At 54.5% G+C, this 11,072-nt stretch overlaps 1 protein-coding gene across 20 annotated transcripts in view; it reads right to left on the reverse strand.

The window, feature by feature from the left end:
• The window catches only part of GDPD5 (glycerophosphodiester phosphodiesterase domain containing 5), a 107,317-nt gene extending 96,756 nt beyond the window's left edge, over positions 1 to 10,561 (reverse strand). For 15 of the 20 annotated variants that reach the window (XM_023538928.2, XM_023538925.2, XM_064288705.1 and 12 more), the window contains exon 1: positions 9,905 to 10,560. The gene's annotated coding sequence lies outside the window, so the exon portion shown is untranslated. Of the gene's footprint in view, positions 1 to 9,904 lie in introns of all 20 variants that reach the window. The other 5 variants (XM_064288711.1, XM_064288710.1, XM_023538929.2 and 2 more) reach the window with 1 other exon arrangement.
• Positions 10,562 to 11,072: the final 511 nt, after the last annotated feature.

An 11,072-nucleotide genomic window follows, 5' to 3' on the forward strand; every position in this document is an offset into this window, starting at 1 on the left:
GCAGAGCTGGACTAAGCCGTGATCACAGGGCCCTGAGGCCCTGGCAAGGCAGAGATGGAGAGATGGGTGCCTCCGCACTCCTCTCCCTGAGAGGACAGGGCCAGCTGGGGTGCTTTGAGTTGTCTTTGGGGTGGGGGCTGAGACCTTCTTCCTTAAGGGTTGTATTAGTTTCTTAGAGCTACTGTTAACGAAGTACCACAAAGTAGGTGGCCTAAAACAACAGAAATTTATTGTCATAGAGCTCTGGAGGCTCAAATTCTGAACTCAGGGCATTGGCAAGGCCATGCTGTCACCAAAGCCTCTAGAGGAAGGTTCTTGTCTCTCCTGGCTTCTGGTAGCCTCAGCTGTTCCTTGGCTTAGAACTGCAGCATAACTCCAGTTTCTGCCTTCACCTTTGCGGGCATCTTCCGTCTGTGCCTCTCTGTATCTCTTCCCTTTTGTAAGGGCACTACTCAGACTGGAATAGGACCTACGCTACTCTGGTATGATCTCATGTTAACGGATAACATATTCAAATACCTTATTTTCAAACAAGGTTACGTTCACAGATACCATGAATTAGGACTTTCACATATCTTTTGGGGGGACATAATTCAGTTCATAATAATGCTTGAATAACAACAGATGATCCTTAAACCGCGTCCTAAGGAGAATGAGTGCCGAACTCCATGGCTTCTGACCGACAGAACGAGGGATGCCGTCTGCTTGCCTCTCCCAGTCCACTCTCCACCCTGCTTAGGCCCTAGAGGCTGACATCTATGGGTTGTATTGGGCCACAGGCTGTTGGCTTCTGGTGGCTTTCCCAAGGGATAGCACCGATGATTGCAGGAATGAGAGTGAGTTTTATTCCCGTGCTAGGTCTTCTGGGTTGGCTCCCTCCCTGTGCCACCCCCAGACCTGGGTAGTACCTGCTCCCAGTTACCACTGGCCCCTGGCTACTGCACCATCTTTTGCTGGTTTTCCAAATATCTGTTGCCTGAGCAGAAGCAGTGATGGTTCACTGGTGGAATTCTCATCTTCCATGCAGGAGCCCGAGGTTCCACTCCTGGCCAATGGCGCCTCACGTGCAGCCACCACCCGTCTGTCAGTGGACGCTTGTGTGTTGCTATGGTGCTGAACCGATTTCAACAGAGCTTCTAGAATAAGATGGACCTGGAGGATAGGCCTGGGAATCTACTTAACGAATCAGCCAATGAACACCCTATGGGTCACAATGGTCCTGTCCCCAACCAACCATGGGGATGGCACAGGACCAACTCAATGGCAGCTAGCAACAACTACACCACCTGGGCAGTTCACCGTGGACTGATACACCTTCTCTTGGTTAGGCCAAGTTGGGACCAGAGCAGAACTACATTGAACAAATGACGAAAGAAGAGCAGCTGAAAGGGATGCACATTGTTAAGTGGCTCATCTCAGCTCTGGCTTGGTGAGGATACGCAGCAGGCTGGGGGGATGGAGGCACAGAGCCCAGTCTTTTGGGGGCAGGGGGCAGGGGGCAGCAGGCGGGAGGAAGATTTCAGCTCTGTCATGAGTATAATTCCTGACATACTTTGGTGCTTACCATGTACCAGGCATTCAGCTTTACACACCAGACATCTCATTTGCTTCTCAGAACGCCCCATGGAGGCAAACCCTACTTATGACTTTGCAGAAGAGAAAACAGGTGCTCAAAGAGATGAAATAATTCACCCAGGGTCATACCACTGGTAAATGACCAAGTCAGGGGTCAAATGCAAGTTTTTCTTCCTCCAGAACCTATCCTGGTAACTGCCGTCATATATTTTTTATTGGGCTGGCTTATGACAGAAGCGGCTGACTTAAGTGGGGTCAGTTACGGTGAGGGCCTCGCACAGAGGCCTTGAATATTTCCCCAACACCCTCCCCTAGAGAAAAAGAAAATAAAAAACCTTCTGACATTCTTCAGTTCTCCCAGGTGGGGCAGGGGCCCCAAGGGGGCAGCACAGTTGGGTGTCCAAGCTAGAAAAACAAGCAGATTCAGACCAGGATTCATTGTTAAGGAGAGCCTGACATTTGGCCATTAAAATAAAACCAAGCAAAACAAAACGCTTGCTGCCTTATTCCTTAGAAAGAAGGGGGGCAGTGGGGAGGGCCCAAAGATTAGGTGTAGATTCCTCCGCCACCAGCCTTGATCTCTGAGATCTGGTTCCAGGCGTCTGGGTTGATAGGGAAAGCGCTTTCCGGGGATCTGGGGTCTGAGTCCAGCGGCCTCTGCTATTCTCTCTGTGACCTGTCACTGAGCACCAAGACGTGCCAGGCACTGCACTGCTGCTTCCCACGCATGGCCTGCTTGGTCACTATAGCCCATTCAGAAGGAGATTATTATTGTCCCTATTTTTCAGAGGAGGAAACCAAGGATCAGAGAAGACACTCAAGCAGGACACAGAGGAGTGTTGGAACCGAAGATTTTGGAATTGCACTTTCCACTCTCCCCATTTCCCTAGGCAGGGAGGTCCCAGGGAAGGCAGCGCCATGGAGAGAGGAGCAGCCTTGGAGGGAGTGAGCGCAGATGTGCAAGCATGCTCTCGGGGAGGCTGCAGGAGGCACCCTGCACAGGGCAGGCAGGTGCCCAGACCCTCGGTTCTCAAACTCAGCTGCATGTGGAAACCACCTGGAGAGCTTTCAAAAATACCAATGTCCAGTTCTGTCCCAGAGATTCCGAGGCAGAGCCTAGACAAGACTTCAAAAAATTTTCAAGTTATTCTAATGAGAGTCGCAGGCCTGGATGCCCACTAAAGTCGCTCCCACCTCAGAAACTCCCACCTCACAGCTCTTTAAGGGAAGACGGGATTTATTACCCTGACTCCATTTTACAAGAGGTGTGAAAACCAGGCAAAATCAAAGAGAGGAGGTCATGTCCTCAAGGCCCCACAGCCAGTCACAAGTAGAGGCAGCAGACGGGATTCCTGACTTCAGGGTGCCTCTGCAGTGAGCCCCATTAAGGTGACTTGGGTGGTTTTGGTTCCCTCACAGGTGGGGGGAAAAAAAAACTTTCTCTTTGAGCCTCTTGGGTGGGAGGGTGGGACAGATTCTTCTTGGTATTTTTTTTTTTTTTTTCCATTGAGAGTCCACTCATTCAAAAGCCAAACAGCTGCAGGATTCAGGCTGGAAGACCACTTCTGTCTGCTGGTGTGCCTTGAGAACAAGAAGATAAAAGAATTCAAAGCAAGGCCTGTTTATTCTTTTCTGTAGGAGATTTGGTCTCAGGCCCGGGAAGAGCTGGGACTCTCAGCTCAGCGACTTGCACTTCCTCCCTACCTGCCTTTTTGCCTTCCTTGTGCCCTGGAAGCAGAATGTCACAGATGGGTAGACGGCATGGGGTGGTGGGAAGAGGGAAGCCTGTGGCATCAGGCAGGCCTGGGGTCTGCCCAAGGTCCACCCCTCGTCAGCACCGTGACCTTGGACAGGAATACCTCCTCTCTGAGCTCACTCTCGGTGCTGACCTCACAGTGCCACTGGGGGGTTCAATGATATGTCCTAGCTCAGCTCCAGGAACACCACCTCTAGGAAGCCTTCCCTGACTCTCCCCCCTGCTGCCTCCCAGCACTGGGTAAGCCCAGTCTCTGGGCTTCCTTGTCACATCCTGTCACATTCTGTGTTGTCCTTGCTTCTGTGTCCATCCTTCTCTACCAGGCTGCTCATTCATTCATTCATTCCACAAAGCAGCTGCCCTTTGCCTGGAATTCATTCCATATGCCCTTCCTGAGTACCTGGTTCTTTTCAGACTCCCCGTTGGCTGCTGGAGATATGGATCATAACAGTTAACATTCGTTGAGTGCTTATTATATGCCGGGCATTTTTCTGAGTGCTTTAATCCTCACGGAAACCCTGGTGGCGTAGCGGTTAAGTGCTATGGCTGCTAACCAAAGGGTTGGCAGTTCAAATCTGCCAGGCGTTCCTTGGAAACTCTATGGGGCGGTTCTACTCTGTCCTATAGGGTCGGTATGAGTCGGAATCGACTCAACAGCACTAGGTTTAATCCTCACAATAGTCCTATGAAATAGGTGCTATAACTGCCCCCACTCTATATATGGGAAAACTAAGTCCCAGAGAATTTAAATTACTTGCCTAAGTCATACAGCTAGTAAACGGCAGAAGCAGGATTTGAACTCGAGCTGTGCTCTTGAACACTATCCCATATCACCACTCACAGACACTGATGGGACAACCCCTGACTCAGGAGCTTACTTGTCACAAAATTTATCTGTGTGTTTACTTGTGTAAATGTCTGCTTCCCCCACAGGCCAAAATCTTCAAACAGGTTACATTTTGATGTGTGCATGTGTGTATTAGAGAGAGAGAGACGAAATGAATGCTGCTTCTCTTTAAGGAAGCACTCACACTCTCTCCCCAGCATCCGCTGACTGGACCCCAGGAAGCTGCTCCCAACTGGCTCTCCTTCATTCCTGCTGCTAAGGTCCTAAAGAGAAAAACCTCAGCCCCAGATATCCCAATCCTGTTTCCTGCCTGAACCTAGCTCGGGGTCCCTCTGAGTCCACCAGCTGTCTGCTCAACAATTGCTGCTCACTGGGAAGGTGGGAATCACATCTCTGCAAATCCCACCTGACACACGGGAGTCCTCCCTAGGCAGCCAAGAGTGCCCTCATGGGAAGTCCTCCCGGCTACCTGGCAAGCTCTCTCTCCCGGCATCACTCACTGGACTCTTCACTCAGCTTCTGACTGAGTCACTCGTTTATGAGGCCAAGGTGAGGATGGGCAAGGGGACTCATGCTGACAGAGTATCCACCTGTGTGCCACACCTGGCCAGGCGCCTCACTCCTGTCATCTCATTTATCCTCATAACACTGTCATTACCTGCCCCACTTTACAGGGAAGGAAAGAGAAGCACAAAGGTTGAGCAACTTGCCCGAGGACAAGCTCACACTACTCCCACTGACTCGGTTGCTACTTTGGGGAGGCACACTGCTGGGCACTCTGCGGAGGAGAGGAGGGTTGGGTGTCATAGAATTTAGTCCTGACAACCTGGCAAGGGAAGCAGACCCACACAGCTCCAGCCCCCAGACTGCCTGCCATCAGTGAGTGGAGGGCTTCAGATCAGCAGGGGAGGAGGGTTAGATTCTGCCTGCTTGGGAGGGATCCTGGAAGCTTCTAGAAGGAGGAAACTTCAGGCCTGGTTGAGCTCCTCATTGTTCCCCTCCCACAACCACTACAACAGGAGGAATGGCAAGCCTTGGCCTACAAAGCACTAGTGCCCAGTGGGTGCTTGCCACCACCCTGGAGGCTGCAAAGGGAGAAGCTGTCTGCCCTGCCAGCTGTCCCGCCAATGACCCCACTGAGGCTGGGCCAGCCTACCTCCAGCCCTGCCAACCTGGCCTGGCCCAGCCAGCTCCCAATCACAGGGTCTTCTATATCCAGCTAATGACTATGCTGCCTGCAGCCCAGGCCACCACCCTCCTTCGGGGTGAGGCTGCAGCCATCCGCAGAGCCTGCTGGCCCAGACAGAGGCTAGGCCAAAAATCACAGCCACCCATCACACCACATCCTCTGGCTCTGGTGCTGTGGTCTCCTGCTCCTCCTTTCAGGGTCATGAAGGACACTGCAGAAAGCTGGAGCTATAGGGGGGCTCAGACATTAACCCAGTTACTGTAAACATGGGGAAACAGGACCAGAGAGGGGAGATGATTTCCCCAAAGTCACACAGCCAGGCAGTACAAAGCTGGGGCTAGGGCCCAGGGCCCAGGGGTCCCAGCCAGGGGTTCCTTCCTGGGCCCCACAGTGACTCCAGCACTGCCCTTCCTTAGCCTTCAGAAGGCTCATTTTCAGGCTTTTATGTGTGAAGTACCCTCCCCAGGGAGTTGGGCGGAGTTGAGACAGGGCATCTGCTATAAGCTGTCTAGGCTGCGTTCAGTCCCAGAAGGGAGCAGATTTCCAATTCAGATAAACATGGGCTTGACTCCCTGCTCCTCACTGTCTAGCTGTGTGACCTTGAGCAAGACACTGCACCTCTCTGAACCCCAGTTTTTGGGAGATTAACAGTAGCTCCCTCCCAGAGTTATCAATGAAAATGTCTTAGTACAGTGCTTAGTACAATGCCTGGCTGATAAGAAGTGCTCAAGAGCAAAGGCTATTATGAATATCAATATCCATCTTATTAAATGACTACCTGGATGCATTTTGTAAACTGTAAAATGTTATGCATGGTACGTATTATTCATGACTATTATTGTAACATGTTAAAGATTCAGAGGGAGCATGACCCGGAGGGTTGAGTAACCCAGGGATGTTTCTGGGGGAATTTATGACCTGAGTTGGGCCTTAACAGGTGGTGAGCAGAGAAGAGGCAGGAATGGTGTTTCCGATGAGAGGAACCATACAAGCAAAGGTGCAGGGATGGGACACACATGGTGTATTTAGGAGATTACAGTGGGCAAGGCCTCGAATGCTACAACTAGGAGCCTGGTCTTCATTTTACAGGCAACAAGGAGACACAGTGGGTTCTAATGGGGGCTCTACAATGCTTTCCGATATCTAAATTCTGTCCAACACCCAAGACTATCTACCATCTGGTGACCCACCCCTCTTCCCCACACCCCTCACTGACCCCTCAAGCCCAGCATCACAGCTCCAAGTTCTCCACATCTCTCTGGTTGCTACGTCATCCCATCCCCCACATTGGTCCATCCCATGGTTCGTGTTCACGATTAAGCAACTGTCCCCTGAGAACCTACCATGCCATGTGCTCTACATTTGTGACCTCAGGGTTACTCATAACAGCCTTAGGAAGTGGGTATCACTACCCGTATTTGAAACAGAAGGAAAAAGAGGGTCAGGTGTCTTGCCCATGGTCTCACAGTGATTAGGTGGCACAGCCTGGATGCAGCCCTGAGACGGAAGGCAGGACTCCTATTCTCCAGGCAAGTTGCCTCTAGCTCTAGCCTAGATCCTTCCTCCTTGACAAAGGCTTACGTTTACTCCAGTCCTCAAGGGCCTCTCCCTATCCCACCTCCCACCCAGTATCCTCACTCTGACTCTGCCCTCTCACCATCCATTTGGAATCTGAGGCCCACAGCTGATCCTAGCTCAGCTAGACCAGTACCCATTGCTTCCTGGGGGCTCCACCATGCCCCCCCCACAACAGGAAAGAGCCAGGGTTGATAATAGGTCAATCCCCACCCCCCAAAACACACACACTCTTTTTCTATCCAAGACTGTCATGGCACTGGCAGGAACCGTCTCCTCTGGTGGGATTCAGAAGTTCCACTGAGCACAGAGCAATTTCCGAAGCCTGACTCCCATCGTGAGGGGAGCAATAAATTATTCACTGTACCTTTGTGTAGAGGGAGGCCAGACAATGGGCCAGAAGGAATGGGCACCAGCCCGGAGAAAGTCAACAATCTAGGGGGTAAGGTCAGAATCCAGAGCTCCTTGCCCTTGTCCCCAAGCAGATTCTAGAAGCTAAGAGACTCAGGGAGGGAGAAGCAGGCAAGGGGGGTCTGATCCACACAAGAGTCCGAGCTGAGCAAATATGTCTCAGAGCTTATAACAGCAGCCTGTGTTCTAATCTAAGGCAAGTCTGAGAATTTTCTCAGACAGTGTTTAAAATTCAAGCTTCCTTTCCTCATAGGAAAGCAAATGGCTATTTGGCCAGGCACTGTATTTTTTATTTTTGTATCTCATTTAATCTTCATAACAACTTTGTAAAGGAGGTATTCTAATTTTACAGAAAAGAAACTGGATGGGGCTCAGAGATGTGAAGTAATTTTCCCAGTGCCACATGGCCTCTTGGAGGCATAGCAGGTTCCCATCCGCCTGGTCTGTCTGACCGACTGCTGCCTGTCTCTCACCAGTTATTTAGGTTCCAGGTTGCAACTTAGCCCACCCGATTGGGAGCTAGTAGTCACACCGCCTTTTCCATCTGGGTAACCCCCAGGGCACCTGGTATGCAGTCCAGTCCTCAATCAGTTCCTGAAGCAAACTCAAAGGCATTGGACAAGTCATTTCACCTCTCTGAGCCTCAGTTTCCCATGCAAGCCATTAATAACTAGCCCAGTGTTGGCAAACACAATGCTTGGCAGTTGGCAGGATGTGAGTACTCCATTATCTAGGCAGGAAACACATGGCAACCTTGACTCCATTTTACAGGTGAGGCTTGGGGCCAGGGACTCATCCCTGCTCTCCTACTCCAGGTTGCAGGCTCTTTCCATCACACCATGAAATGAGATCACAGGTGTGAAATTATTTCATCAAAAAGGAGCTTTGTTCAGATGCAAGGATTATTATAAGGATTTGTATTCCCATGGGGGAAGGAGAGGATCCCATGCCCCTCAGTCACCTTCTATTCCAGGCTCCCCCAATCCCTCCATTTCCAGGGACCTGAGCTTCTAGCCTCCACCTGACCCCTGACGTTCTCCCCCTCCTTCTTGGGGCTTTCCAAGGTGGTTTCCCCTGTGATTCCAGGAAGGTGGGCAGAGCAGGGGTTAATGAGTCCCAGCCAAGGTCACAGACCCCAGACCATGGCCACTTTCCCTGTTCCCGCCCCCGCCCCCCGAACAAGAGGTCACAGAGTCCATGCCAAGGGCTCTTTCACAACACCCCTCTCCCTGCATCTTGGGTAGAGGGAGCCCCTGCCTGGGAATCAAGACACCTGGGGCTGTGCTCCCCACCCCGGCAGCCCCCAATCATGAGGCCTTGAGCAAACCCCTTCCCCTCCTGGGCCAGAGGTGCCTTGCAGCTTCTCCTGCCCCAAGAGGCTGAGGTTGGACCTTTGGCCCAGTCAAAGGCTATGGGGCTGCTGGCATATCTCAGGCCCCAGCACCGACCACAAAGACTCTCACAGCAGCCATCCCAGTCTCACATTGGGGTGAGGGAAACCTCAGCCACCCACCAGAAAGATACTGAGAAGTTGGAGTGGATACCTTGCAGGATGATCAGGAAGGTTTTCTCAAGCCTTCTGGCTCAACCACTCACTCACCTTTCTGAGCCTCAGCCTCCCCATTAGTAATGGGAAGGAATGGAGCTGTGTGAGTGCTGAGGGGTCACATTCTCCCCCCTTCCCCTCCAGCTCTGACAGGCTCTGACTTGAGGGCCTACCTCCACAGTGAGCTTCCAACAGATGAGCAGGGTCTCAGGACCTCCAGAGAGTCTTACAGACCCTGGAGTCTGCCACACCCCCAGAGTGGGATCTGCGAGTGGGGCCAGGGGCCAGGGGCCAGGGGCCAGGGGCCAGGGGCGGCTGCTCTCCCATCCTAGATCTACAGGGAGCAATGGACCTGGGAAGCTTCCTGCCTCTGCCCTCAACTCTGGGTCACCTTTCCCAGGAGGTGACATGGCCAGGGAGCGGGAAAGAAGGAGGGAAGGAGGCGAGGGAAGCCACCTCCCCCAGCCTCAGGATCAGTTCTTGGATGCTCAGTGCCCCACCTTGATACACACACACACACACACAGAGACACACGCACACACAGACACACAGACACACAGACACACACACACACACACACAGACACACACACACACACACACACACACTCTCCTCCTGGACGACTATCCACTTCCTTTCTTCCTCCCTTCACTCCCCGCTTCTCCTCCTCGGTCTCACCCCCAGGGTGAAAAGGGCAGGGTCACTCAATTGGCTGAGCCTCAGATTCCCCATCTGTAGGCACCCATAACAACACATAACACCTTCTATCTCACGGAGTAGTGGTGCCTATTAAAAGAGGGACCATTTTGCAAGGGCGGGGCGCGGACTTGCACACAATGGGTGCTCAATAAGTGCCGGTTTTCCCTCTTCTCCCTCCGTGTCCGCGCCCCTCCTCGTCAGCGTCCGCCTCGGCCTCAGCGGTCCCCAGTCCACACCTACAGCTGCCCCTGCGCTGCCCCAGTGAGGTTGGAGGCCGCCCTCCCCCGGCATCCGGGGCTCTCTCACCTGCTGCTCTCGGTTCTCGCCGGCCGCCGGGGCGGGGCAGGGTGGGGGTGGTACTCTTGTCCTCTTTGGGACAAGCGCTGAGCCCCTGGCAGGAGCGGCAGGAAGGTGGCGGCTTCGGCTCGCAGTACCACCCCGGTCCGGTTCAGTTCGACTGTCCAGTCCGCCTGGGACGCCTCACGGGGCGCTGGGCTGCGCGGTCCCGAGTCCGAAGCCCGGATGGGAGGCAGCTGAAGGTTCGGGTCTTGGGGAGCCAGGGGCGTCCAGACTCCTTTGCACCAGGTCGAGGGTCTGGGGCACCTTGCGTTAACTCTGGGGCGGAGGACGTGGGGCTCCGACACACACAGAAAGAAAGGGAGCAAACCAGCAACGACGGACGGGGTCACCGAGGCACCAGACCAGGGTCGGGGGCTCGGGGCGTCCGGCCAAGATGTCCCGTCGCGGAGCCCGGGGCCGGGGCAGGCCGGGCAGGGCAGGGCGCCGGCAGGGAGGCGCGGAGCCGCGGCGGTCCGAGCCCTGCGGGAAGTCTTCTCACGTCGGGACTCGGCTCGCTCTGCAAAATGGGGTGACCCTCGGCGCGGCGGCTGCTCCGGGGTTCCGGGCCGCGGCTGCACTTCCTCCTCGTCCCCGGCTAGCTCGCCGCTCGCTCAGCCCCGCGCCGCAGCCGCTGCCACGGCCGCTGTCATCCCGCCGCCCACCCCCACAGGAGCTGCAGCGGCAGCCAGATCCGCGCAGAGCCCAGGCAGCGCCGCCCAGCGCCCGAGTGCCAGCGCGTGGGCCCCGCCCCGACAGGGCGGGATCACACCGAGACCCCGCCCCCGGCCGGCCGCCGGGGCGGGGCTACCCCAGAGTCCCGCCCCCGGCTCCGCGCCGTCGGGCAGCCGGAGCCAATCAGAGAGTGCGAAAAGAGCGGAGCCCTGCGGAACTTGTACTCTACCGCCGAGAGGGCGGGGCAGACATGGAGAGGTGCGGCTGGAGACAGGACAATGGCGGGGTAGGGGTTCGCCCTGAGTGCAGGGCGACGGTGGGGATAACCTGGACACCCCGGTATGGGTGTAACCCGGGAACCCCGGTGAGGGCAGAGGGGAAGAGGACTGGGTTGTCTGGGACTGGAGCGTGGGGGCCGCTGCGGAGACGGGAGGAGAGGAAGGGCAGGATCGAGGCGGGGTGA

The sequence above is a fragment of the Loxodonta africana genome, chromosome 7 (genome assembly GCF_030014295.1).
Source record: "Loxodonta africana isolate mLoxAfr1 chromosome 7, mLoxAfr1.hap2, whole genome shotgun sequence".
Taxonomy (NCBI): Eukaryota; Metazoa; Chordata; class Mammalia; order Proboscidea; family Elephantidae; genus Loxodonta; species Loxodonta africana.